General features: G+C 39.1%; 1 protein-coding gene across 3 annotated transcripts in view; it reads left to right on the forward strand.

Annotated features, from left to right (window-relative positions):
- Positions 1-26471, forward strand: part of RARB (retinoic acid receptor, beta) — a 449839-nt gene that overhangs the window by 170879 nt on the left and 252489 nt on the right. Inside the window, exon 1 of one of the 3 annotated variants that reach the window (XM_011974807.1) lies at positions 6665-6754. The exons of the other annotated variants lie outside the window; for them this stretch is intronic. The gene's annotated coding sequence lies outside the window, so the exon portion shown is untranslated. Of the gene's footprint in view, positions 1-6664; positions 6755-26471 lie in introns of those variants that run through there. 3 annotated transcript variants of the gene reach the window in all.

A 26471-nucleotide genomic window follows, 5' to 3' on the forward strand; every position in this document is an offset into this window, starting at 1 on the left:
CTAGAAATACCATTTGACCCAGCCATCCCATTACTGGGTATATACCCAAAGGATTATAAATCATGCTGCTATAAAGACACATGCACACGTACATTTGTTGCAGCACTGTTCGCAATAGCAAAGACTTGGAACCAACCCAAATACCCATCAATGGTAGACTGGATTAGGAAAATGTGGCACATATACACCATGGAATACTATGCAGCCATAAAAAAGGATGAGTTCATGTCCTTTGTACGGACATGGAATAAGCTGGAAACCATCATTCTGAAAAAACTATCGCAAGGACAGAAAACTAAACACCGCATGTTCTCACTCATAGGTGGGAACTGAACAATGAGAACACTTGGACACAGGATGGGGAACATCACACACTGGGGCCTGTCATGGGGTAGGGGGAGCGGGGAGGGATAGCATTAGGAGATACACCTAATGTAAATGACGAGTTAATGGGTGCAGCACACCAACATGGCACATGTAAACATTTGTAACAAACCTGCACATTGTGCACGTGTACCCTAGAACTTAAAGTATAATTTTAAAATAATAATAATAAATCATTAATGTAAAAAATAAATAAATAAATTAGTGGTTGCCTCCAAAAAGTGAAATGGGAAGGGAAAAAATGAGAGTTCAGTGTGTAGGGAATTTTCTTAAATTGTTAAATTTCTTTTGGCACCATTTTAATTATGTGTGTATATTACTTTGACAAAGAAATTGAAAAGAAATATTCATCATGGCTGATTCAATTCAAGCTAACATATGTTGGTCACCTTCTTTTTTCAGATCAGTGTGAGTTGTGGAGAATGAGGAGATAAGAAACAATTTGGCTTTTGTTGGGATTACTTAGGGAAGGGGAGAGACAGGGGTTAGAGGAGTAGAGAGCATAGGCTCTGGTGTTGGGTGGGGGTGTGAATTCCAGCCCCCACCTATGCTGGCTGGCTGACCCTGGGCAACTTCTCTCTGCCTCTGTTTCCTCAGCTATAATATGGGGATGGTAATCACACAGGCGTACTGTATATGTTTGGTGGGAGGCTTAACTGAGTGAATGGATGTTCAGTGAGTGCTTCGGTGTGTAGCACATACCAAATGTTCAATAAGCAGCAGTTACCACTCGATTTTAGATAAGGCCACACACATCATGAACTTGTAAGTACAATGCTAGAAGACCATCCTAAGTGCCTAGAAGGCAGAGCCCACGAATTTTTGAAAATTAATTATTGGATAAAAATAATTGTCAGTTACAGGGCACTGATTATGAACTGAAAGGCTTTGCAGAAGCAATCCACTGTGTGACAGATCTCTGAAGCCCGGCATGTTGGCGTGTATTTTCTTGGCTTCTGTCTCCTGCCTTGTGCATATCAGGCCAGGTTTGGCACCTCATTATCTTCTCTCGGCTTCCCCAGTTCCATTGTGCAGTCACCTCTTAAGTTCTCTGCCCTAGGGTAACTGCTAACAGCATTTACCCCATCTTCTGGCTGTCAACTGAAAGGCCACTGTGAGTTCACTTCCTGAGAGGGGCCCTGCTGGAGACCAAATAACCCAACCAAATTGCCAGAATTTCACATTTACTTTCTGCAAGAGCGGACAGGGAAACTCTGTTTCTGCCTCTGACAACCTCATCTATTATGATCTCTGCTATATCCTCTTCTTGTACTGATATTTTGTCACCTATGTGACCGGGGAACAGTCCACAGGAAAACACAGGAGAACATGTAAAGCATTTAAATACGGAAATATTTTAGTAATGTAGCCATACGTAAACTTTCAAAGTCTCATTAATAAACGTTCATTTATTTGAGTATTATTCAGCCTCTAAAACAAAGGTTTTTAAAACATACATAACACGTGTTAAAGTTCTTTTAGAATTTTCCTAGTAGGTTTTTTCGGTTTTCACCAGAAGACGCCCCCACTAGGGAGGGAAAAAAAATATTCAAAACATGCTATGATCTTAAGAGGAAAAAAGGAAATAAAATTATGTATTCCATATGATCTTATCTATGTGAGAAGAGAAAGATAAAGACAACTAGAAGAATATAAACCAAAATGCTAAGAGAGGTCATTCTGGGTTCAGAGATTTAGCAGTTTTTCTTTCTTACACCTTTTCTTTTATATGTATAGTCTATTATGAGAACGACATATATGTTTTAAAAATAATAGCCTCAAGATAAATAATACAATTAAATTTAATTCCACAAATAACTTCAGTACTTACTATTTTCTAATATAATTTTAGGTGCTTTTAGAGTTCAAAGTACTTGGTAATAAAATGTATTTTATTCATTTAGTATTTGTTTAATGGCTTCTTATTATTGTCATTATTCCTTAGTAGATTTTAAACCTCTTGTGGGCAAAAATCAAATGTTAGACTTCTCTGTAATACAACTGCCTGGCCCAATTCTTCTTTGATATTAAATGCTTATAAGTATTTCAACTTTGGAGCAAGACAAGGAGGGATGGTCCTTCCTGTCTGCCCAACAACATATGATATATGATACTTGAAACAAATTTTCAACAATGACATTTGGACATTTATGGCCACCTCTCTCATTAGCTGGAATTTCACTGAACTAATCCTAAGTTCCAAGTTTAGTGCCAATTACCTAAAGGTTAATGTGGTCAAGCAATGCCGGGAGAATTGGGGTTTTTCCAAGAAATGGTCTGCATCACATTATGTTCAGGATGAGAGAGTGATTGACACTGTAGAACTGCTCACTTGGGAGACCCAGAGGGTCCTGCTGTGCTCCTCTCAGAACAGGGTCCTACTCAGTGAGGTTTAAGGGAGGAAAGATAAAGGACAAGGAAGTAAATGAAGCTGGGCAGAGTATGTGGATGAGTTCAATAATTATTTATAAATCACCATGGATGCAGTGATGAACAAGTCCCTGCCCTCACAGATATTACTTTCTAGTAGAGCTAAACGCCATTAGATCTCAATGTATCAGAATGGGATGCCCCTGAAAAGTGAGAGATTTGAGACCATGTACTAAATCAGAAGAGGCAGGAACAAAAAATGTACATTTTGCTCATCTGTGGATATGTCAACCACTATCACCATCCTTTTTCTTACCCACCCCCACCCCCACAAAAAGTTAGAATATATTCACTACAGAATAGCAAGGTGAAATATTCCATGTATCAACAATAATAAAAAAGTATTGTGTGTATGAACACGATTCTCCAATTCAGAATCCTAATCACAACCATTATAGTTAATTTAGGAAGCTCTTAGTAATTCAGAGAGAATCTACAGCATTTATTTGAAAAGTTCCCTCAGTCTGTCAGAAGACCTCATCTTACGGGGCTTTAGCAACAGTTACATTTAGCCTCACGTTCTACATTTGCCCTCTCGTTCATTCTACTCAGGAAAGTCGACTTCTTGATGTGTCTGAAATGCATCGACATCATTCCCACCTCAAGGCTTTTGCTTTTATTGTTCTCTCTGCCCGAAACGTTCTTCCACCAAATCTTTACATGCCTCTTCTCCTCGTATTTTTCAATTAGTTGTTCAGACATCACCTCCTTACAAAGGCCTTTCATGACCACCCTTACTAAGATATCCTCAGCCACCTCTAACCCTTTACCCTGCTTTATTTTTTTGTACAGTACTATTACCTGAAATTATAAATACCTTTTTTGCCCTAGAATGTACATTCCAGGAGGATAGGTTTCTTGTTTGCCCTCTTCCCTGTCTACATCCCCAGAGCCTTAGAAGAGTAGGTGATTTAGAGTAGATACTCAGTAAATATTTGTTGAATGAATAAATGGATGAATTTAGTTGAACTAAGTTTACCTAGACAGAATAATCCAAAGCACGGGTCAGTTAGATGTAAAAATTGTAATTTATCTCTACAAACATTCAACACTAAATCTTTCATTGAACCATAGGTTTCACAATAAAATCACTGTTATTGAGCATTGAAACATGTGTATGCCTGCGTGTGTGTGCGTGTGTGCGTGCCCACACACACACACACAGAGAGAGAGAGAGAATTAAGCAAAGTACCAAAATATAAACGTTTTCTGAAACTCATGAGCTACATTTTGGTCACTTAGACCATAAAAGCCCTATTTTCCTAACCCGTTGCATTTCAGCCTCCTTTGCAGCAGGCATCCCGTGGGAGAGCAAGAGATAGTATCTAGAGGCTGTGTTTACCAAAGGGATGCTCTGCTCTGAAAGTCCCCTGGCTATTGTCACACCATTTGTTTTTCATGATTGGAATGTGTGGCATTATTGAAGGGTGGGCTGGTGTCTGAATTGAGTGGGTGAAGAGAAACAGAGAGACATTCTCTTTGCCACCTTTGTAGATAGGCGGCTGTGGAGTCTATGTACTGAATTACCCACTGTCAATTATTGATGGTTTGGCTGGAATCATTTACACTCTCTAGTTACTTTGACATCTAGCCAAAAGGTAGCTGCCAGCCTGCTAGGAACCTCCCTTTTATCCATAGGGAAGTTCAAAAGAAAAGATTTAGCAAACCAAACTCATCTGCACAAGCTTTTGTGGATTTCTGGAAGACTCAGGTCATGTCGCTTATTCATAAGAGTTTAAGTTCATTCATTTATTCATTTAATTTTATCCAGGAAAGGCTGACATTCATCAGTTTGCACTAATACAACTCTAGTGGTTATTAAATTACTGAAATATTTGTGTAGCCCTTGGTAAGTGGCCACTACTCTGAGCCTTTCATCACCAGGGTCACCTCACCAGACCTTCCCAAAATCACCACTCAAAGGTTAGTTCTTGGCACAGCAGGGGACCTTCAAAACCGGGTCTCTGAGAGAACAGTTGAGATCCATTCTGAGTAGTAGTGCCCACTACTTTCCATAATAAATATTTGATTATCACCTCACCTGAGACTGTAATAGCAGTAAAACCTGCACTTGAAAGGTCTATGTTCATTACTTCATAAGAAATTCAAGACTAGCTTAACAGAAATGGAAGTCACATAATCTGAAAATATTAAATTGTTTTGAAATACCCTTAAAGGAGAAGTCTCCCAGGATATAATTGTATTGCTTTGCCCTACCAAAACAAACCTCACTTGCTAAATGAAGTTTAGCCTAAAGCTGCCTCCTTCCATATTTTAAGCTTGGCCTGAAGGTTTCTCTGTACATTGTGAACTATAACAACTGGAAGTATAAATACTCTGTAGCCTACACTTGTGCCGGTCACTGAGTTTGGCCAATCAGATGTAGCCAGCTGTTTGAACCATGTTCAAATAGGGCAAACACTGAACTGTAATCAGTTCAACGCTTTCTGTACCTCACTTCTGTTTTCTGAACATCACTCTCCTTTTTCTGTCCATAAATCTTCTTCCACCACGTAGCTGCGCAGGAGTCTCTGAGTCTACTCTGGCTCAGGAGGCTGCTGGAATCGCAAATCGTTCGTTGCTCAATTAAATTCCTTTAAATTTAATTCAGCTGAAGTTTTGTTTTTTTTTTTTTTTAAATCACACTCTGCCTAATTTGAGACCATTTCCCCCCACAAAAAAAGACATTCTGGTTTTAACACATACACCCACAAAGGCACAGGGATCTTGCTGTCTTGGATCCTGTATTATAGACATAGTTTGGATGTTAAGACTCAACTGTATTACATTCCCAGGAGCCATAGCATTGCACCTCCAGAGAAGGTCTGAAGACTGAGCTCAATTAATCACATATACTGCAATGCTTGGAAACCTATTCATTTTCTGGGGAAAGATCATCCTCAACAGGTTCCACAAAACTACATAAAACTTGCATAACTGACTGCAGTTTTTATGTTGCAATTTAGACAATTTCTAAAAAATAAATAAGAGGCCTGCTGTGGAGCTGACCCAAGCTTGAGCCATGCAGAAGGTCCCGAATTGGTTTAAAGGCCCTGGCATGGACATAGGAAAAAGAAGACCTGCAGCCTACTAGCTGTGGGTACACAGCATGTAAAGCGAAAGAGAACAGGTGGGATGAATATCAGTGATAGTAAAGTGCAGAGACCTGCTGACATGTTTCTCCCTCCCAAGAAGAAGGAGGAGTTTTGGTGCTGATCAGTCACTACACTGGGCTGACTATAAAGGACTCTAAAGACTAATGGAAGAAAAATAGGTGACTTTATTGTACTACTGTACTTACCTCATCATGTTGTTTTAGTAATTTTTGTTTCTGTAGGAAGCTTCCCTAGTGAGTTGCTTCTGCCTCCATGGAATGTAAGTTCAATTTCCCATTTATTTCAGTACTGGATAGAACCATCCCTCCATGCTAAGCTCTGCTTTCTTTAAAATTTTAAGCCCAGTGTTCACAAGTGATGAGCCACCACCATCAGGCTTTCTTTTGTAGAGAAAGGAAATAGGAATGCATGTTCTTATCAGTTCTTATGCCTCTGGTTTTATTTTACAAGCAGCCTGGACATGTGAATTAATGTGTGGCTCTGACCAAAACAAAACATTACTTAGAAGCAAGTGAGGACTTTTTTCCTCCACTTAAAGTATCTGGCTCTACAAAGCAGGAAATAAATACTTTGCCTCACTTCAGCATCCCTGTCCTTGGCAGTTGATTTGGCTAGACAGGTGATAAACAAGAGAGATCTTAGGGGGAAGCTCTGTCTAGGGGAGAAGGAATAAGAAGGAAGTAGGTCAAAGCCTGGCAACGAATTTTTGGAAGGATCTCGCTTTGGAGAAGCTATTGACAGAGCTTGAAGCAAATGAAAATCAAGTCTCAATGTATTCAGCAAATAATTATGAGGAATCAAGCCGAGTAGAATTGCCACTCCAGGTGAGGTTATCTGAGTGAGTACAGAATCATTCTCAGTAATCATTTTATATCAGAATTATCAATCAAATCTTCTGCAGATATTCTCTGCATAACCTCATAGGTGCAGAATTGTGAGCTAAATAGGCTTTGTCTTTGCCTCTCAATCTGTGTTCATTGGAAAGGACATGCAGCCAGCAGAACATAATTAATTGAACACTCAACTTTGCCTCTACAGCTTCCTCCATGTTGTACCTGAGTGAAGCAAGACAACGAGTTCTGGGAGACCAAAAGTCTTCTCTTACTCATATTTAAACTGTAGCATCTAGGACCATGCCTGGCATGAAGCAGACCTTTAATACTTGTCTCTGGAGTGCTCAAAAGAAAGAAAGAAGTACAGAGGCTGTTCATGAAGTCTGGAAACATAGGTGAATATACATAAGATCATCAAGGACATCTTCCATCTGTGAAAAAGTGAAATAGCGTTATCTGTGTTTCCAGACATTGTGAAATACTGAGTAGAAAAAAAGTTGTGGAACTCATGGTTTTTTCAGGGTGAGAGCCAGAGGGAATTTGCCACCTATTTTGTCTTCAGCAAAGACTTCCTAGAAGAAGTTGCAAAGCTCTTTGAATAAAGCAAGAGGGCTTAGAAGTTTACCAGAGGAAGGATTGGGGTGAAACATGGACAGGAATTGATGACTTCTCTCTGTGGTGTGACTGACTCTCCTGTTCATCTTCCAAGTCTTTATTTAAATCAGTGGTTCTCATCTGGGGGTAATTTTGCCCCCAGGGATATTTGACAATGTTTAGAACTCCTTTTGGTTGTCACAACCGGAAGGGAAAGCTACTGGTGTCTAGTGGGTGAAGGTCAAGGGATGCCACTAAACCTCCTACTATGAGCAAGACAGCTCCCCCTAACAAAGAATTATCTGACCCAAAATGTCAAAAGTGCTGAAGCATACAGGCCCTGGTTTCATTGAGCCTTGGGAAAGCTTTTCCTGACACACCTCAAACTATGCTAATTTCCTGTAACATCCTCATTTTACTTTGTACTTACCCTACATAGCATGTATCACAATTATAATTAAATACATTGTATCTATCTCTTCCACTAAAACAACACTTCATAGAAGAAGAAATGTATGTATCTTGTTCCCCATTGTATTGTAGCATCTATTACGATGCCTGGTACATAGTAGATCCTCAATAAATATTTATTGAATGAATGAATGAATCAAGAAATAACTAATATGGAAAAATAAGAAAAAGAGATATTCAAGTTGTTAGGCAGAGCTGCAGTTTCAGGAATCACCTGAAGTTTGACCAGTGATCTTGGATTTCTCCATTTCAGTTCAAGAAACTAATGAGCTCAGTCACAATATGAAGGGAACATAGAACTAATAAACTCTATAACATTTTTAATGTATAGATTTATTGTAGTATTTCAGCACTTTAGTTCTTTATCACTAAAGGAACTTGGATACCAACCCTTTCAAAAAATCTTTGGGAGTTGAACCAGGATTGATCTTGTGGCAGAGAATCTTCATCGGCTGCTAGGACAGCCATTCAGGCTCACTTTCCCATTCTCTCTTACAGCCGTGTGACACCATTCTGGTCAACAGGATAAAAAACAGATCTGCTGAGACAGGATTTCTGGGAAAGCTTTTGCTTTTCTGTTAAAAGGGAGAGGCAAAACAAGTACCAACCTTCTTTTTGTTTCTCCTGGTTGGACCCAGTATCAGCAAACTGCCTATGCCTGCACTAATTATTAAATGAGGAAAGTATAACCCACCTCTACTTAAGCCACTGTAATTAGGTTTTCTCTTACCTGCAGCTGAATGCAGCCCTACCTGATGATACATTTCTCTGCCTTGGTAGCTTATCTTTTTTCATGATCTTAATGATGCAAAAGCAGAAACAGAGATGGTAGGTAGCACAGCTTGGCCTGGGCTTAATCTCATCTGAAGTAGAAAGAAAGTAGAAGGATCTAAAGTAGTAGAGGTTGTAACCTTGAAAGATTTGTGATGGAGCCCGGTGCTGCTTTGTGGTGAGTCTCAGAAAAAGAGATGCCAGAGCTCATGGTTTAAGAGGGGGAGGGGGAAAAGTATTCATAATACAGTGTAGCTGATTTCCTGTTTACATGTTGCAAGTACCGTGTGTGTGTGTGTGTGTATGTGTAGTGCTGAGGCGGTGGTTAGAATGTGAGGGTTTTAGATGCAGTTTTTAAGGTTCTGCATGAAGGGAAAGACCTGAACACAAAGTGGCTACTCTACCAACTCTTGTGGATACAGGCTTCAAAGCACTTCTACCATCTTCTGCTCTTCTCTCTGCTCTTCTGCTCTAGGCTATGAGAACCTTGGAGGTAAGAACCATGTCTTGTTGCTCTCAGTTTCTCTGGTCCAGGAAGAGTGCCATGCCTAGACCATAATATCAGTCAATGTTTTCAGATTAAACACTTACAGTTTTCTCCCCCTTTGTCTTAGAGTGCATAGTTGTAGAAAAGAAGAGATGTAATTAAAGTCTGGAGGAGATTCATTTCATTTCTTTTCCTCACTTCGGTTTTTTTGTTTGTTTGTTTGTTTGTTTACAAGCAGTACTTCCTATATTTTGAATAGAACGTGAAGCCCTGAGTTAGCCAAAATCCTTAAGAAAAAGAACATTTTTCCAGAAAATACAAATTGGAAAAGGAAATTTTCCCAAATTTATATTCCACAGAACCCAGTTCCTTAAAATAAATAAACTCTTTAATTTGAGCAATACTGGATTAAATAGTTACAGTCTTTGATACACTAATGTATGTTGTATCTTTCTAAGAGGTATATGGTTTGTTACTCTTCAAGTCCCTGTTTAACCCCAAAAGGATTCCAGGACAACAAATCAGGGAATAATGATTGTCTAATTATTAATATGTGTTCAGGTGTGGCAAAGTTTGGAAACTGCTGTTTTCGATCATAAGGCTTATGAGGAAAACACAAGGGCGTTGGTGAAGAAGGAACTAAAAGGATAAAAGGATAAAGGAACTAAAAGGCAGCTCAGAAAAAGGGAAATTCAAGCAGACAAAAAGACCCAGAAGTTATGATAGGAAACTGTAGTTTGATGCCTGCCATCATGGTCTCTAAATGAGTAGCATAGCATGGAGACCAAAGAATTTACGTTGGCAGAAGCGTTAGGCTAAGGATCAGGAGCCTGGCAATGTACTCCAGAAACTTGCTTTAAATGACTTGCATCACTTCTCTAAACTAATTGCCTCAGGGGTGATGGGGCATATTAACGCCTTCATTTCTTCTTTCATGCAATCTTATTTGAAATGAGTTACAAGCTAAGTTGCTGGAGAACTTTTGAGTTATTTCAAGAAGATAGTCAAATCATACGTATGAAAAAATTTGGTGCTTTGTTTTTTAAAAAACTTATGTTTATTAATTTTTGTCTGAGGTCCCTGAGAATCTCAGGCAAGTTTTCATACTAACAAATTAAGAGCAGTTAATTTCTCAGTAGTGTTTATGACTGAGAGATTGGTAAGTGGTTGAGCTAATTGACAAAATAACTTATCAAAATGCGTCTGCCACACTCTAGTGCGATATGCCTAATGATCATTGTGTCAAAGTAGGAAATTGAGTCATCTCAGGAATGGGCCTCCAATTCATGTTTCAGAAGTGCTGAGTTTGGTATTCGTTGACAAATTTTCAAGTTCAGATAGACAAACACATGTTTTTTCCTTTTGACTGAATTTGAAAGTTCCAAGATAGGACCCCTGGAGCTATGAACATTGGCACAGCTTGGCAAGCTCCTCATTTTGGAAATACTTTGTGAAAACAACTTTGGTCCATCAAGTATTAATACTATTTGATAAAAATCAGTTTTTGTTTGGTGTGTCTTTTGAAGCTAGTGTAACTCCTGGTCATTCTATAGGACTATAAAAGCTTTTTGGAATCAAATCCTAATCCCAACATGTTTTTCTTGTTCATTTAAACCTTTTATACACATGTGGGAGCTAGAGAGAGTGGAAAGCTTTTAGGACTTAAGCTTAAATTGTCATTCTCATGCATGGTTTCTGAAAAGTATTTGGCATGTTTGTATTTGTAAGTTAAAGTATACATTTATGGTCTTAAGCATTTTCTTTTTTCTCTTTATGCTTATTTGTTTGGTTTACAAAGACTATCTTAAAATGAGAGAGCAGACATGCTGAAGTTTGGATTGCTTGACTTACCGCCTTGTAGAAAGTATCTGTGGGTGTTGATTTTCTAGGTCAACCCCTGAGTCAGGATCCTAAAGAGAAAAAGTGTTCTCAACCCAAACTCAATAGTATTAATACTACCACCAGCCCACCCCCAAGCCTAATAAAAAGCCTAAATAAACGGAACTCACAAAAGCTGAGTTCAGTGCTGTAAGAATCAAACGTAACCTCTAGAGGTTTTTTTGGTTGGGGGTTTTTGTTTGTTTTTTGTTTGTTTCCATGAAAAAGAAGCAGCTGAGGCTGCTGAGCAGAAATTCATAGTGCTTTATTTTTCCTCTTGGGCTGTTGTGCCCAGTAATCATAATATTGGCAAATAGAGTTAAACTATAAGAAATTCATCTGGCCGGGCAAAGTGGCTCATGCCCATAATCTCAGCCCTTTGGGAGGCCGAGGTGGGTGGCTCACGAGATCAAGAGTTATATACCAGCCTGACCAATATGGTGAAACTCCATCTCTACTAAAAATACAAAAATTAACTGGGCGTGATGATGCATGCCTGTAGTCCCAGCTACTCAGGAGGCTGAGGCAGGAGAATTGCTTGAACCCGGGAGGCGGAGGTTACAGTGAGCCGAGATCGTGCCACTGTACTCCAGCCTGGGCGGTAGAGTGAGACTCCATCTCACAAAAAAAAAAAGAAATTCATCAAAGGGCTAAATTTAAATGGATTTAGGAAAAGCTAAAAAGATATTGTTAATCCTGTAAAGCTGAAGATTGAAGTAAATAAGTTTCTCAGAGAGTGATTGTGCGTGAAATGAACTGTATCAGTTAATTTTTGCTATCTAAGAAACACCTCCAAAATTCATTTCTTAAAACAGCCACCACTAAATATGTATAATTATCACATGTTAATTTTTAAAAAGAAAGGAAAAAAATGTTGAAACCACCATTTACTTTAGTTCATGATTCTACAAAGTCTGCAGTTTGGGGCTGGCTCCAATGAGTAGTCTAACCTGGGCTGCGGCTGATCCATCTCTTCTGGGTTCACTCATGCGTCTGTGGTGGGTGAGCTGTGAACACTCTGGTCTAGGATGGCCAAAGCAAGGACAACTGAGGCCTCTCTCCATGTAGTCTCTCAGTCTTGTCCTTATTCAGATACAACTTCCATACCTTTTCTGTTTATTTTTGATCTCTCCCTGTCTCTAAATTCTTTTTGTCATTTCCTTCATCTGGATCTTATTAGAGCATCCCCAGGGTCAACATCCTTTAGCTGGGTTGCCTGAATTTTCTTGAGACAGGGAGTAAAGTGAAAGCCAACATTTCTCCTGACTTATTTTTAATAACCTTTAGGGTTATTGTGTTTGTGTCTTTTATAGTCATCAGCCTCAAATGCTTTCAGGAAGGAACTACAGTCCAAACAAAACTAATTAATTAATTAGGTGGTCAAATGATTAAAAATTGATGGCTAAACAAATTAGCATTTTTATCGAATTTATTGCTTTTTATCTCTACTCCCTGTTTCCTGTATGTCTCAGATGAGCTCACCAGTCCCTGGCAATTTTGCCCTTAGAAACTTCATCCCGTGGCTGATGTGGGACATCACTTAAACTCTGCAGCCACTGCAGAATGTGCCCGGATCGTCTCTCACCAATTGATGAGGAAGCTCTAAGTGACTGATTGCTGCCTCCGTCAACACAGGATGTTTGGACATAGCTGTTTGGACAAGGCTGTTTGAGGCCCCCTACAAGACTTGCTGGCAGTTGGGAGGGGGACGTAGCCCAAGGCTCAAGGTTTGAAAGCAGCTACTCATCTCGCATCAAACAGCAAACCCTCAATGCTTATTGGGGAATCTACCCTGTGCCAGGCCCCTAAAAGGAGGCTCTGGTGAGCAAAATTGATACTAGCTCTGCCCTGATGGGCTGTAGTCAAGTTAGTAAGAGGATCGTTCATGAGTGATCTTCCATGTAGGTATACAAACTCTACTGAGTGTTGTGAAGAGAAAGCATTGGGAATATAGGTTTCAGAAGAGGGAAGCTTTAAAATTGTGGTGGTTGAGAATGAAGGAGCAGACTGACCAGGAAAACATACCAGATTACCAGCTGGTACAACTGACACCATGGATTTTCCCCCAGCAAGGTTTAGCTGTCCACATGCAGACTCTAAGAAATTGAACAATTCGATATATCCAGGGCTGGCTGGCTGGCTGGTTTCATGCTGGCTGGATCTGATGAAATTACTAAAGCGTAAGGGAGTTCTGAAATGACACAATGTGGAATGCAAATTCAATCACGTAAGTGAAAAGTGGATGAGGCTTTCCACCCTTCATGGTGGGCTTGACCAGCTCGAGCCTATGACAAGGTAGAGCTGGCAATCCTGAGCTATGGTATATCCCATCTGAAGGTAGTCATTGCCACTCACCTAAAAGCTATATTTGATGATAGTCTTCTACAAAAATTATCAACCACATATAACAAAATTGCCTTTAGGCACCCTTAGATTTTTAAATGAAGTTTTCTCTATTTTATTTATTATTACTTTCTTAGAAAGTTCACTTTGTGCAGACTTCTTTTTCCAAACACAGTGTCAAAGGAGCCCAAGTTAGCAGCTGAAATGCACAGAAAAGTATCATGGTAACAGAAACTTCAGGTTTAGACATTTTGTAAAATCAGCAAAGGGCCTGAAAGCTCATGCTATTTAAATCCATGCCAGTTTTCAGGATTTGTGTTTTATGAAAAAGGGAATCAATGTGACAGGTGGAAGAGCGAATGCAATGACAGCTCCAATCATTCACACATGTTCATCATTGCCTGCAGGACACATGGCAAATCCCAGCACTGGTGATAACGGCAGAGCACTCCTAGCACTGGTGATATTGCAGGAGTACGTACAGCACTGGTAATATCACAGAAGACTCTACTCAGGAAAGTGTATCTGATCTGGTCTTACTGCTTCCAATTAGTCTGGATTCCTTGAGGGCAATACTGACCCTGTCTTCCCAGAATCATTGCAAACTTACTGATTAATGCACATTTTCCACCTGTTCCAGTCTTGTGTGGCCAACCTATATCTTCCATAATGATCTTCGTAGGTTTCATGGGCTAATACACCACACAGCTGATAGCAACAGGCTGTGAGATCCAACAGATGTTCCAGAGTTTAAATCTTGGCCTTAAACTTTTGATAAATTTAGGTAACCCCTCTGAACCTCAGTTTCCTCATAAGCCTCAGGTTTCTTTTAAATTATATAAAAACATATATAAAACTAAAAGATAAAATGAAATAATCTCTTAGATATTTTAAATTTTATTATCTTAAATAAAAATTTATTTTGGTACTCACTAAAATATTTTCAGTAATAATTATAGTGGGAGCATTGTAGTGGTGTGATTCGGAAGACATTATAAAAGTGTCAGCTCTGCCCATTTCTTATTTGCTTAGGCTTGATGGCTTCTTTGCAGGAATCAAGCCACTTGGCCACTTGAGACAAGTTAGTGAAATTAAAAGTAGGTAATATAATTTGTAAATCCACCAGTGGGAATACATAAAAAATACTGCAAGCTGAAAGTGAATGAACAAGTAGGGATAATAATTGCAAGTCCTTTGGGTTGTGGAAATTGCACATGACACATGACCCACAACTTACAGAGCAGATAAGAACAGGAGAGTCAATGTTAAATGTTAGTAAATTTAAATGTTGGTAAATCTTAATGCTTTTTCTAAAAATTCAAAATAGAAGCTCTAACTTTTCTCCCTGAATTTCAACACGTTTAGTGGTTCCCAAACTTGGGTATGCATCCATTTTGGAGGGTTTGTGACTCCCAAAGTTTCTGATTAAGTCCATCTGGGGTAGGACTCAAGAATTTGCATTTCTAAGGAGTTTGCAGATGAAGCTCATGCTGCTGGACTTAGGGACCACACTTTCAGAAACACTGCAGTACAGCATCTTGAAGACTCCCCAGGTTGCATCCTCCCCTAGATCTTTGGTGTATGTATAATATAAATCTCGTCAGGATCAGTGCCATCAAGAAGTAATGTTCCCTTTATATTCCAGTTTAGATTACCCATTTATGTCCTACATTTCCCTTCCACCCACTCCACACTATCCATTACCCTTCCCCCAGTGAAGGCGGAAAGGGTCCAGAGGACAGGGGAAGGATGGTGCATCCTCTTTGTGAATGCAACTGACAGTCACTTGCACTACCTGGTAAATTCATGCCCTCAGCATGTTTCCCCAGGGTGAATTAATTGCTTTGCTTTTCCTTTTCCTTTGCATAAAACTAGGCAGATTTGTCCGTCTGTTTGAACAAGACTTTGTTGCCAGCACTTTTCGAGGATGGCCAGCATGTGGCTGCTGTATCAGGTTGATAGTGTTGTCAGGAATTCCAGGGTGGGTATTGTCGCTTGCATGGGGAAATGCTAACTGAGGTCAATTCTAGTTCAGCTTCCTACTTACAGAATTATGGCAGGACATAAGTTTGGCCTGTGTAAGATGAATAGGTCAGCAGAATCATATTGTCCTCCTAATCCAGGCATCTCTACTTTTAAGCCTTAAATCAGAACGTAATTTTCCTGTATTTGAGATCCAGCAATTCCTGTCCTCAAATGAGATATTTTACAATCAAAAGCACAGACAGCCAACCAAAAAATTCTAAACAAACAAAAATTTTAAACCAAAGGTGTACATTTAAAAGTTCTATGTGTTTTGTGTCTTTTCATTTTGAAATTGAAAGTCTTTTTTTCCAATAATTATTGCTGGGTAACAAAACTATCCCAACATTCAGTGGCTTAAAACAACCCTTCTGTTTCTTTGCTCATGAGTCTACAATTTGCACCATTCTTGGTGGGACTCTGCTCTGTGTCGGGTCAGCTAGGGTGGCTCAGCTAAGCCAGAACAATCTATTTCCAAATGGGCTCCACTCACTTTGATTGACCAGTTGGTACTGGAGCTGTTGGCTGGGACCTTGGTTTTCCTCTTCTGTGGTCTCACCGCGTGACTAGCTTGGGCTTCTCACAGCAGTTTGGTCTCGGGGTAGTAGGGCTCCTGCAAGGTGCCTGTACCCAGCATGCAAAAGCAGAAACTACCAGACCTTCTGTAGGCTTAAGCTTGGAACTGGCCCATCCTTCTTTGCATTACATTCTGTTGCTTAAAATGAGTCACAAAGCCAGCCCAAACTCAAGGAGATAGTAGACACAGGGGCATGGACACCAGCAAGTGTGGGTCTTTGGAGCCCACAAAAGCAACAGCCTACCAGAGTCATGATGATGCTGGATTTTCCACTCCCTGCTGTTTCAGAGCTCTTTGCATTCCGTACCACAATCAGGCCAGCTCAGCATAAACAGAGGCAGGTTGTTAATCTCAGGATGAACAATAGTGCTTCCCAAAGAGGGAATAGTGGCTTTGACTTTAGTTGAGAGAGAATTGTCAGAGTGCAAGGACATGTGTCTGCTGAACAGGCATCTCTGTTAACTTTCTGCCCAAACACTCTGCTAGTTACTTTATCTCCCCTTATCCTGCCTCCTTTTTTCTTCATAGCACTTACCACTGCCTCATGCTTTATTAAGTAGTTGTTTACTTGGTTATTGTCTGTTTCCCTCCAGTCAAGAGTAAAACTCCCAAGGGAAGACACTCGGTCTCTTTTGCTCTCTGCTGGATGCCCAGCACCGAGAGTACCTGGCACACGGAAAGCCCTGCATCAATATTTATTGAATGAATGAGTATATACATTTCATAACTGAAAATCTGCATATGAGAATATGCAGACATGACAACTTCAAAATAAGTTGCTGTGATGCAGGGTTTATGACTGAGGTTTGTCTCTCTCTATAGAGCCTGGGCTGTATGTCCCCTTGTTGCATATGGGGTGTACCCTCTGCCAGTTTCCATGGTGTCATTGTTCGGAGGTGTCAATGGACATCAATCATGGGGTTAGAGGGTTTTTCTGTAGAACCTCCAGATCCTTTATTTGGCCAATTAGGCTTTGTGCTCCCGTTTCCAAACACAGAGGTGGGAGAAACATGAACCTGGCTTTATCTAATGCCTTAGTTTTTAGGAACAAGCATCTGGTGCAATGCTATATTATTTCCAGTTAAAACTTGGATATCCTCATCCTTGCTAAGACTGGTTTGTGAACATTAGCTATTCATTCCTGAAAAGAGGCTTAACCAGATAGTTTTTCATTATATTCTTTCACTTGATGGAGAGGGGCGGGCAGGCTGGCTGGCTTGCTTTCTTTTTCTTTCTTTTCTTTTTCTCTCTGGTTTGCTTTCTACTAGTCCATATATGTTTTCTTTTTTTTCTATAGCATCCCTTTGAAAACTCGGTATAATTTGTTAGAATCCTCATTTGTGCTCATCCTCCTCTCCATGCACTCTTTTGATTGTTTATCAATCACAGAAAAATCAGATTTTCTTAATGAATATTATGCGCTTGTATCTCATTTGGTTACAGGTCACCTGGAACTGTCACTTGTGGGACCTCGCCTTTGAATGCCTAGTCTATTCCTTATCGTTTATGGAGTCTTTATCTGAAACCCATTTATTCTGGCTCTGTGCAAAGTGGTCCTCAGTGCTATGGTTTCCAACCATTTTACCAGCCCTGAAGACACTTGTGTGTTTTCAAAAGAGGTTAAAAAAATTGCTTTGAGAAAACATTTTAAATATTTCTGTTGGATTGTGTTCTGGTTATTTGCTTCCATGTCTTTTTGTTTTCACTTGTTCCATCCCCCTCCTTGTCCCTATTCATGCTTGTGTCACTGAAGTATGGCTCCTCTACTCACAGCAGCCTCAGCCTGGTCTGGCTGCACAAGGAGGCCATCTGGCTAAGAGTGTTCTCTAAGAGCACTAATGTGAATGTTTCTGATTATAATAACCTTAACCAAGTTCTTCAAAGATGCTATAGCTGTCAGAGTTTTCTGAGCCATTTTAGATCCTAGGCCTAGAGATGCTAGAATATGAAGTGCATTTTAAGTCCAAATAAGAAACCAACAATGTCCTGTAAGTTTGCACCCTCAATGCAAACACTGCTCCAAGGCACTTTCCCAAAACCAGCTGTGAGTTAGTGAGTCTGGAGTTCTGCATTGAAGTGGCCCAGTTGAACTTCTGAAAGTGAACCAAGGCGAGGCCATGGGCATGTTGGGACCTAAACGAAAGACTGTAAACCCAGTTCCCTTTTTCATCACCCCAGCTTCCTTTCTCTCTCTCTCTCTTCAGCTGAATCCCCATCTTTTTTGATATCAACTTGTTCCCTGGCTCTCCACAACTAGGAGAGGAAAAAATCTCAGATTCTCTCCTGTCCAAGTACTAAGCAGGCCCGACCCTGCTTAGCTTCCAAGATCAGATGAGATAGGGCACATTCAGGGTGGTATGGCCATACACCAATCTCAGATTCTCTTGGGTTTGGCAACAGCCTTGAGGCCTCTGATAATGGAAGTCTACCAGAAACAAGTTTAAAACTGTTTGTTATTTATCTTCTTGCCTCCTCTTTGTCAAGCAAGTCTGTTTTTAGCATTGCTTCTGCGATTTTTATAGTATTAACCTGCCCCAATTTGTAAGAAACTTGATATTTTCTTTGTCTTTTTCTTTCTCACGTTCTGTGTGCGATTTGGTTAACTAATTAGCTTATTTTTCTCATTTTTCTCAAAATGGACCTATATCACGTCAGCAGGACAAAATTATTAGGAAGCTCTGAACAGACCTCAATTCAAATTTGCAAACCTTCTTTTCCATTATTTACTGCGTCCATTTCAGGAATATGTAACATCACTCATTACTTTCCACCTCCCTCTTGAGTTCGAGAACATCGAACTGAATGCTGAAAAGACTTGAATTCCAGATGCGACTCTGCAGCATATAAACTGGACTATCCTTGGACATTCATTTAACTTCTCAAAGATTCAGCTTTTCTCATCTGTGTAATATAAATGATTATGACTATCCTACCTATTATGAAGTCATTGAATAGCCAAGTGAGAAGTCATCTTCTGAGCAAACACTAATTGTGCACCTCTTATATGCCAAGTAATATGTGAAGCACTTAGAATACAGAAATCAAGTGAAGTTTCTACCTGCGTTTTGGAGATGTTTTCATCATCAACACAGCTGCCTTTACTTTAAAGTTTAGACCCATGACAAGAGAGTTCCCATAATTTGGCCTTTGGTTGTCTCACCACCTCTTTCAATGGCAAGCGGTGATTAAGTTGATGGCAGGAGGCAAGAAACCCGGCTCTGAATTCTCACAGTACTGTAGTGGCACACCTGGACAGAACCTGCTGAATTAATTTTATATCACCATACTATAGAGTCTGCTACGTAGTAGGGTCTCAGTGGAAAATTGCTTAAATTAATTCGTAAATCAATCATGAATGAGTGAATCAATGACAAACATTACACTGGACCATTTAGATTTGTTTTCTGTGCTTGGCAGTATCAATATAGATTCCTGTGATGTTCTTATTTTTTTCCTGTCTTATCTGATTCCAGTTAGTTTTCACAGGTAATTTTTTCCCTTGTTAAAATTAACCGTAAGATTGATATCTTTTGTGGGAAAACTGCTGCTGAGATTTTTTTTGTCTTGCCCCAAAGTGGATTCAGTAATGTTATGAAGAAATAAAGTAATTAAAACAAAAATTCTGATAACTCTTAATGTGGAAGGTGGCCATGATTGACAGATACTTCCATACTTCTTAACCCTAAATTTTCTTCTTTGGCCAGATAATTATAGTGAGGCCAGACAGTTCCTAAAAATAGGCCCAGTGGTCTTTGATCCAGTTCTAACAATAAACCCAGCCTTCAAGTGGCTCTAGACTATCATCTTAAGCTGTCTATAGAATTCTTTTAGGGCCTGAATATATAAAATGCTTTCTAAGGAGAGAGAGGAAGAGGTTTGCAAATCCCATAAAATAAAGTGCAGGATATTATGACTATATGTTCATGCATGTTTCTGGGGCAGTACATTCATAGTTTTAGTGGGATTCAAGACCCTCTCCCAATTCCTTTCCACCCCAAACCCTCCACCCCCACCAAAAATAGTTAAGGGTACTGGAATGAAAGATTCTGGTCCACTTAGAGAATGCGATTTCTTAAGACTAACATAGATTCCTTTCCCAGAACTGTCATGTAGCAGTTACAAAAATGTAACCCTCCAAACTGCCCGACGGTAAACTTCAAGTTCGGCAAGTCTATAATGTGACTCATGGAACTTTCTCATGCTTTTGCATTCAATAATCAGAAAAATCCCCTGTAACTTTGTCATGCTTCTGAAGACAGTAATCAGGAAAATCCTTGAGGAGACTGTGGTTTTATAGGATGCTAAATCAGGTTATGATTGTGTGTACCCTGATGCTATGTTTTTCCTGTCTGGAATTTCCTCTTGGGGGTGGTCTGTTCTTCTCATTTCTAAAACTTATATCAACATCCTCTTGGACCCAGAAGTGTAAGCGACTCATTTATTTTATTTTCTGTTATTTTGGATAAAGGAGAAAAAGAGCTATCATAAGCCATGGAAAACCTTCCCATGGTACAGGCAAACTGAGTTGTTACTCTTCCTCATACATTGTAGAACTGGAAGCTGAACTTACTTGACTCCCCTCGATGCCCATTTTTAAGGCACTCGACATAAATCAAACTGCGCACCCCACTTACCTATTCCGAGTTAAACGCCTTGATTATTTCATCTTGCCTTTGTGGGGTTTGATGTATTGGAGACAGGGTTGGACACACTAAGCAATCATAATTAAAAAACATCCTGCGCTTTGCTGCTATTCAATTGTTGAAGAGTCCTCTCTAGGGTTATTGAGTTTCATGAACTGGGAAAAGTAGGAATTTTGAACCACATACATTTGTTTGCAATGTCTTTTTCTTTTCTTTTCCTTTTCCATACAGCATAGCGTAACACAGAAACCATGAAACCGTGAGCACACACACTGCATTCAGACTGACTGGGTTTGAATCCCAGCTCTTCCACTTCATAAACTGTGCAACTTTGGGCAGGTTATAGTACCTTGCTGGGTCTACAGTCATCATCCAGAGAATAAAGATACTATTACTGCTTACCTCATAGGATGTACAGGAAAATTAAATAATATTTGTAAAGAGCCTAGAATAGTATCTGGTGTGTTCAAAGCGTTACATGTGTGTTTGTAAATAAATCTGATTACCAAGGGTAAGAGTGGAGATTCATGTGGGGATATCCTGTCAGACTCAAGCATGAGAAGCCTGATTGCCACCATTGGGCTGGTTGTTGTGGTTATTGGGTGTGTTTTTTGTTTGAGGGAATTTTAAAAATCTTTTCCATCCATCTCTTCTAAGGGCAAGGTTTTCCTTGGCTGACCTCTCACTCTCCAAGGACTTTAACATCTGAGATAATCTGATGGAATCCTTGTATTTTAACCCCTTTGTCACATAGCAAGGCACTTCAGCCAAAGCCACTTAGCCTCTTCTTGACAGGAGTTTCTCTGGCTGGAGCTTGTTTGTTTTTTTGTCCCTTCCCTAGCTTTGTTTGACCTCCACTACTTACCACTGAGCCTGATCTAGCCTTTAAAAAAAAAAAAAAAAAGTTGTCGTTATTCTACAGATGGCATTTGCAAATCAGTTTTGAGAGGAGCTGCTTGTAAGTCATCAGGATGTTCATGATTAAACATAATAGTCTGTTATCAGACTCAAAGCAAAACGAAAGCTAAGACATTGTGACCACAGCATTTTCCAAACCTCATAATTAGCTAAAATATTTCTAATGTAAGAATCACAAGATCCAGTTTAGTCATGCAAATTGTATCCTAAGTCTCATAATACATACTTGGGCCAGATCGTAGAGAATAATTTTATTTGCTTAATGAGTAGGTCTCTTATTTTTTTATTGGATGTGTCTATAATGAACTTAGCTGTCACTAATTAGAAAAAAAAATGTTAAGCAGGAATTTGGAAAATAACTTTTATTACATAGAAAATGCTCAGCATCATTTTTAGAAATATTCTTTTATTTTAAAAAATTCTCTGTTTGCAAGTTAATAGAAAGGAGATGTAGTAAAGATTGCTGACTACAAGATCTATTTCTTGCTGATATTCTGATTACACTTAGCTTTAAGGACAGTAAGTGCTGTATCTAGCGATTTTAGTGATTTGACAGAGCCATTCTGAATTTTTCAAAGAGAAAATTATGGAATTTTAGAATCTTCTAGCCTAGTTTCTTCCTCTTCTGGATAAGAAACTTAAGATCCACCAAACTCAAGTGTTCAGCTAAATGAAAGCAGAGTACAAAAGCTAATTTTAACTATAGGAGGGAAAAAAAGGTTTAAACGTTGCCTTTTGACATTTTTTCTAAGTTTTATTTACATTAAATATTCTTAGTGTTTTGATAAATGTACTTTTTCTAATAGTCTATTTCTACATGGAAATTCTGCTGTATAATTTCATGGTCTTTGATAATCTTTAATAATTTACATGAAAGAAAAAACAACAGAGCTTAGATTTTGTTTTCTTTCTTTTTTATTATACTTTAATTTCTGGGGTACATGCACAGGATGTGCAGGTTTGTTATATAGGTATACATGTGGATGGTGGTTTGCTGCACCCATCAACCCATCATTTACATTAGGTATTTCTCCTAATGCTATCTCTCCCCTTGCCCGACAGGCTCTGGAGTATGGTGTTTCCCTCCCTGTGCCCACATGTTCTCATTGCTCAACTCCCACTTATGGGTGGGAACATGTGGTGTTTGGTTTTCTGTTCCGTGTTAGTTTGCTGAGAATGATGGTTTCCAGCTTCATCCATGTCCCTGCAAAGGACATGAACTCGTTCTTTTTTGTGGCTGCATAGTATTCCATGGTGTATATGTGCCACATTTCCTTTATCCAGTCTATCATTGGTGGGCATTTGGGTTGGTTCCAAGTCTTTGCTATTGTGAATAGTGCTGCAATAAACATACGTATGCATGTGTCTTTGTATTACAATCATTTATAATCCTTTGGGTATATACCTACTAATGAGATTGCTGGGTCAAATGGTATTTCTGGTTCTAGATCCTTGAGGAATCGCCCCACTGTCTTCCATAATGGCTGAACTAATTTACATTCCCACCAACAGTGTAAAAGTGTTCCTATTTCTTCACATCCTCTCCAGCATCTGTTGTTTCCTGACTTTTTAATGATTGCCATTGTAACTAGCATGGGATGGTATCTCATTGTGGTTTTGATTTGCATTTCTCTAATGACCAGTGATGATGAGCTTTCTTTCATATGTTTGTTGGCGACATAAATGTCCTCTTTTCAAAAGTATCTGCTCATATCCTTCCCCCGCTTTTTGTTGGGGTTGTTTTTTTCTTGTAAATTTGTTTAAGTTCCTTGTAGATTCTGTATATTAGCCCTTTGTCAGATGGAAAGATGGCAAAAATTTTCTCCCATTCTGTAGATTGCCTGTTCACTCTGATGGTAGTTTCTTTTGCTGTACAGAAGCTCTTTAGTTTAGTTATATCTCATTTGCGAATTTTGGCTTTTGTTGCCATTGCCCTTGGTGTTTTAGTCATAAAGTCTTTGCCCATGCCTATGTCCTGAATGGTATTGTCTAGGTTTTCTTCTAGAGTTTTTATGGTTTTAGGTCTTGCATTTAAGTCTTTAATCTATCTTGAGTTAATCTTTGTATAAGGTGTAAGGAAGGGGTCCATTTTCACTTTTCTGCATATGGCTAGCCAGTTTTCCCAACACCATTTATTAAATAAGGAATCCTTTCCCCATTTCTTGTTTTTGTCAGGTTTGTCAAAGATCAGATGGTTGTAGATGTGTGGTGTTATTTCTGAGGACTCTGTTCTGTTCCATTGGTCTATATCTCTGTTTTGGTACCAGTACCATGCTGTTTCAGTTACTGTAGCTTTGTAGTATAGATTGAAATCAGGTAGCACGATTCATCCAACTTTGTTATTTTTGCTTAGGATCATCTTGGCTATACAGGCTCCTTTTTTGTGCCATATGAAATTTAAAGTAGTTTTTTCTAATTCTGTGAAGAAAGTCAACAGTAGCTTGATGGAAGTAACATTGAATCTATCAATTACTTTGGGCAGTATGGCCATTTTCAGGATATTGATTCTTCCTATCCATGAGCATGGAATGTTTTTCCATTTGTTTGTGTCCTCTTTTATTTCATCGAGCAGTGGTTTGTAGTTCTCCTTGAAGAGGTCCTTCACATCCCATGTAGGTTGTATTTCTAGGTATTTTATTCTCTTTGTAGAAATTGTGAATGGGAGTTTGCTCATGATTTGACTCTCTGTTTGTCTATTATTGGTGTATAGGAATACTTGTGATTTTCGCACGTTGTATTTGTATCCTGAGACTTTGCTGAAGTTGCTTATCAACTTAAGGAGATTTTGGGCTGAGAAAATGGGGGTTTTCTAAATATACAATCATGTCATCCACAAACAGAGACATTTTGACTTCTTCTCTTCCTATTTGAATACCCTTTATTTCTTTCTGTTGCCTGATTGCCCTGGCCAGAACGTCCAATACTGTGTTGAATAGGAGTGGTGAGAGAGAACATCCTTGTCTTGTGCTGGTTTACAAAGGGAATCCTTCCAGCTTTTGCCGATTCAGTATAATATTGGCTGTGGGTTCCCACTAATAGCTCTTATTATTTTTAGATATGTTCCATCAGTACCTAGTTTATCAAGTGTTATTATCATGAAGGGGTGTTGAATTTTATTGAAGGCCTTTCCTTCATCTAATGAGACAATCATGTGGTTTTTGTCATTGGTTCTGTTTATGCGATGGATTACATTCATTGATTTGCGTATGTTGAACCAGTCTTGCATCCCAGGGATGAAGCTGACATGATCATGGTGAATACTCTTTTTAATGTGCTGCTGGATTCAGTTTGCTAGTATTTTATTGAGGATTTTCGCATTGATGTTCATCAGGGATATTGGCCTGAAATTTTCTTTTTCTTTTTTTTTTTTTTAATCTCTGCCAGGTTTTGGTATCAGGATGATACTGCTGTCATAAAATGAGTTAGGGAGGAGACACTCTTTTTCTATTGTTTGGAATAATTTCAGAAGGAATGGTACCAGCTCCTCTTTTTACCTCTGGTAGAGTTCAACTATGAATCTGTCTGGTCCTGGGATTTTTTTGGTTGGTAGGGTATCAATTGCTGCCTCAATTTCAGAACTTGTTATTGGTCTATTCAGGGATTCAATGTCTTCCTGGTTTAGTCTTGGGAGGGTGTATGTGTCCAATAATTTTTCTATTTCTTCTAGATTTTCTAGCTTATTTGCATAGAGGTGTTTATAGTATTCACTGATGGTAGTTTGTATTTCTGTGGGTTCAGTGGTGATCTCCCCTTTATCATTTTTTATTGTGTCTATTTGATTCTTCTCTTTTCATTAGTCTGGCTAGTGGTCTACCTATTTTGTTAATTTTTTTCAAAAAACAAGTTCCTGGATTCATTGATTTTTTTGGAGGGTTTTTCATGTCTTTGTCTCTTTCAGTTCTGCTCTGACTTTAGTTATTTCTTGTCTTCTGCTAGCTTTTGAATTTGTTTGCTCTTGCTTCTCTAGTTCTTTTAATTGTGATCTTTCCCAGTTTCTCCTGTGGGCATTTAGTGCTATAAATTTCCCTCTAAACACTACTTTAGCTGTGTCCCAGAGATTCTGGTATGTTGTGTTATTGTTCTCACTGGTTTCATAGAACTTATTTATTTCTGCCTTAATTTTGTTATTTACCCAGTAGTTATTCAGGAGCAGGTTGTTCAGTTTCCATGTTGCTGTGCAGTTTTGAGTGAGTTTCTTAATCCTGAGTTCTAATTTGATTGCACCGGGAGACTGTTTGTTATGATCTCTGTTCTTTTGCATTTGCTGAGGGATGTTTTACTTCCAATTATGTGGTTGATTGTACAATAAGTGCTATGTGGTGCTGAGAAGAATGTATATTCTGTTAATTTGAAGTGGAGAGTTCCGTAGATGTCTACTAGGTTTGCTAGGTCAAGAGCTGAGTTCAAGTCCTGAATATCCTTGCAAATTTTCTGTCTCATTGATCTGTCTAATATAGACAGTGGGGTGTTAAAGTTTCCCAATACTATTGTGTGGGTGTCTAAGTCTCTTTGTAGGTCTCTAAGAACTTGCTTTATGAATTTGGGTGCTCCTGTATAAGGTACATATTTAGGAGAGCTAGCTCTTCTTGTTGTGTTCATCCCTTTACCATTATGTAATGCCCTTCTTTGTCTCTTTTGATCTTTCTTGGTTTAAAGTCTGTTTTATCAGAGACTAGGATTGCAACCCCTGCTTTTTTTGCTTTCCATTTGCCTGGTAAATCTTCCTCCCTCCCTTTATTTTGAGCCTATGTGTGTCTTTGCACATGAGATGGGTCTCCTGAATACAGCACACTAAAGGGTCTTGACTCTTTATCCAATGTGTCAGTCTGTGTCTTTTAATTGGGGCATTTAGCCCATTTACATTTAAGGTTAATATTGTTATATATGAATTTGATCCTGTAATTATGATGCTATCTGGTTATTTTGCCCATTACTTGATGTGGTTTCTTCATAGTGCTGATGGTCTCTACATTTTCGTTTATTTTTGCAGTGGCTGGTACCAGT

The sequence above is a fragment of the Mandrillus leucophaeus genome, unplaced genomic scaffold (genome assembly GCF_000951045.1).
Source record: "Mandrillus leucophaeus isolate KB7577 unplaced genomic scaffold, Mleu.le_1.0 Scaffold149, whole genome shotgun sequence".
In the NCBI taxonomy this organism is placed as follows: Eukaryota; Metazoa; Chordata; class Mammalia; order Primates; family Cercopithecidae; genus Mandrillus; species Mandrillus leucophaeus.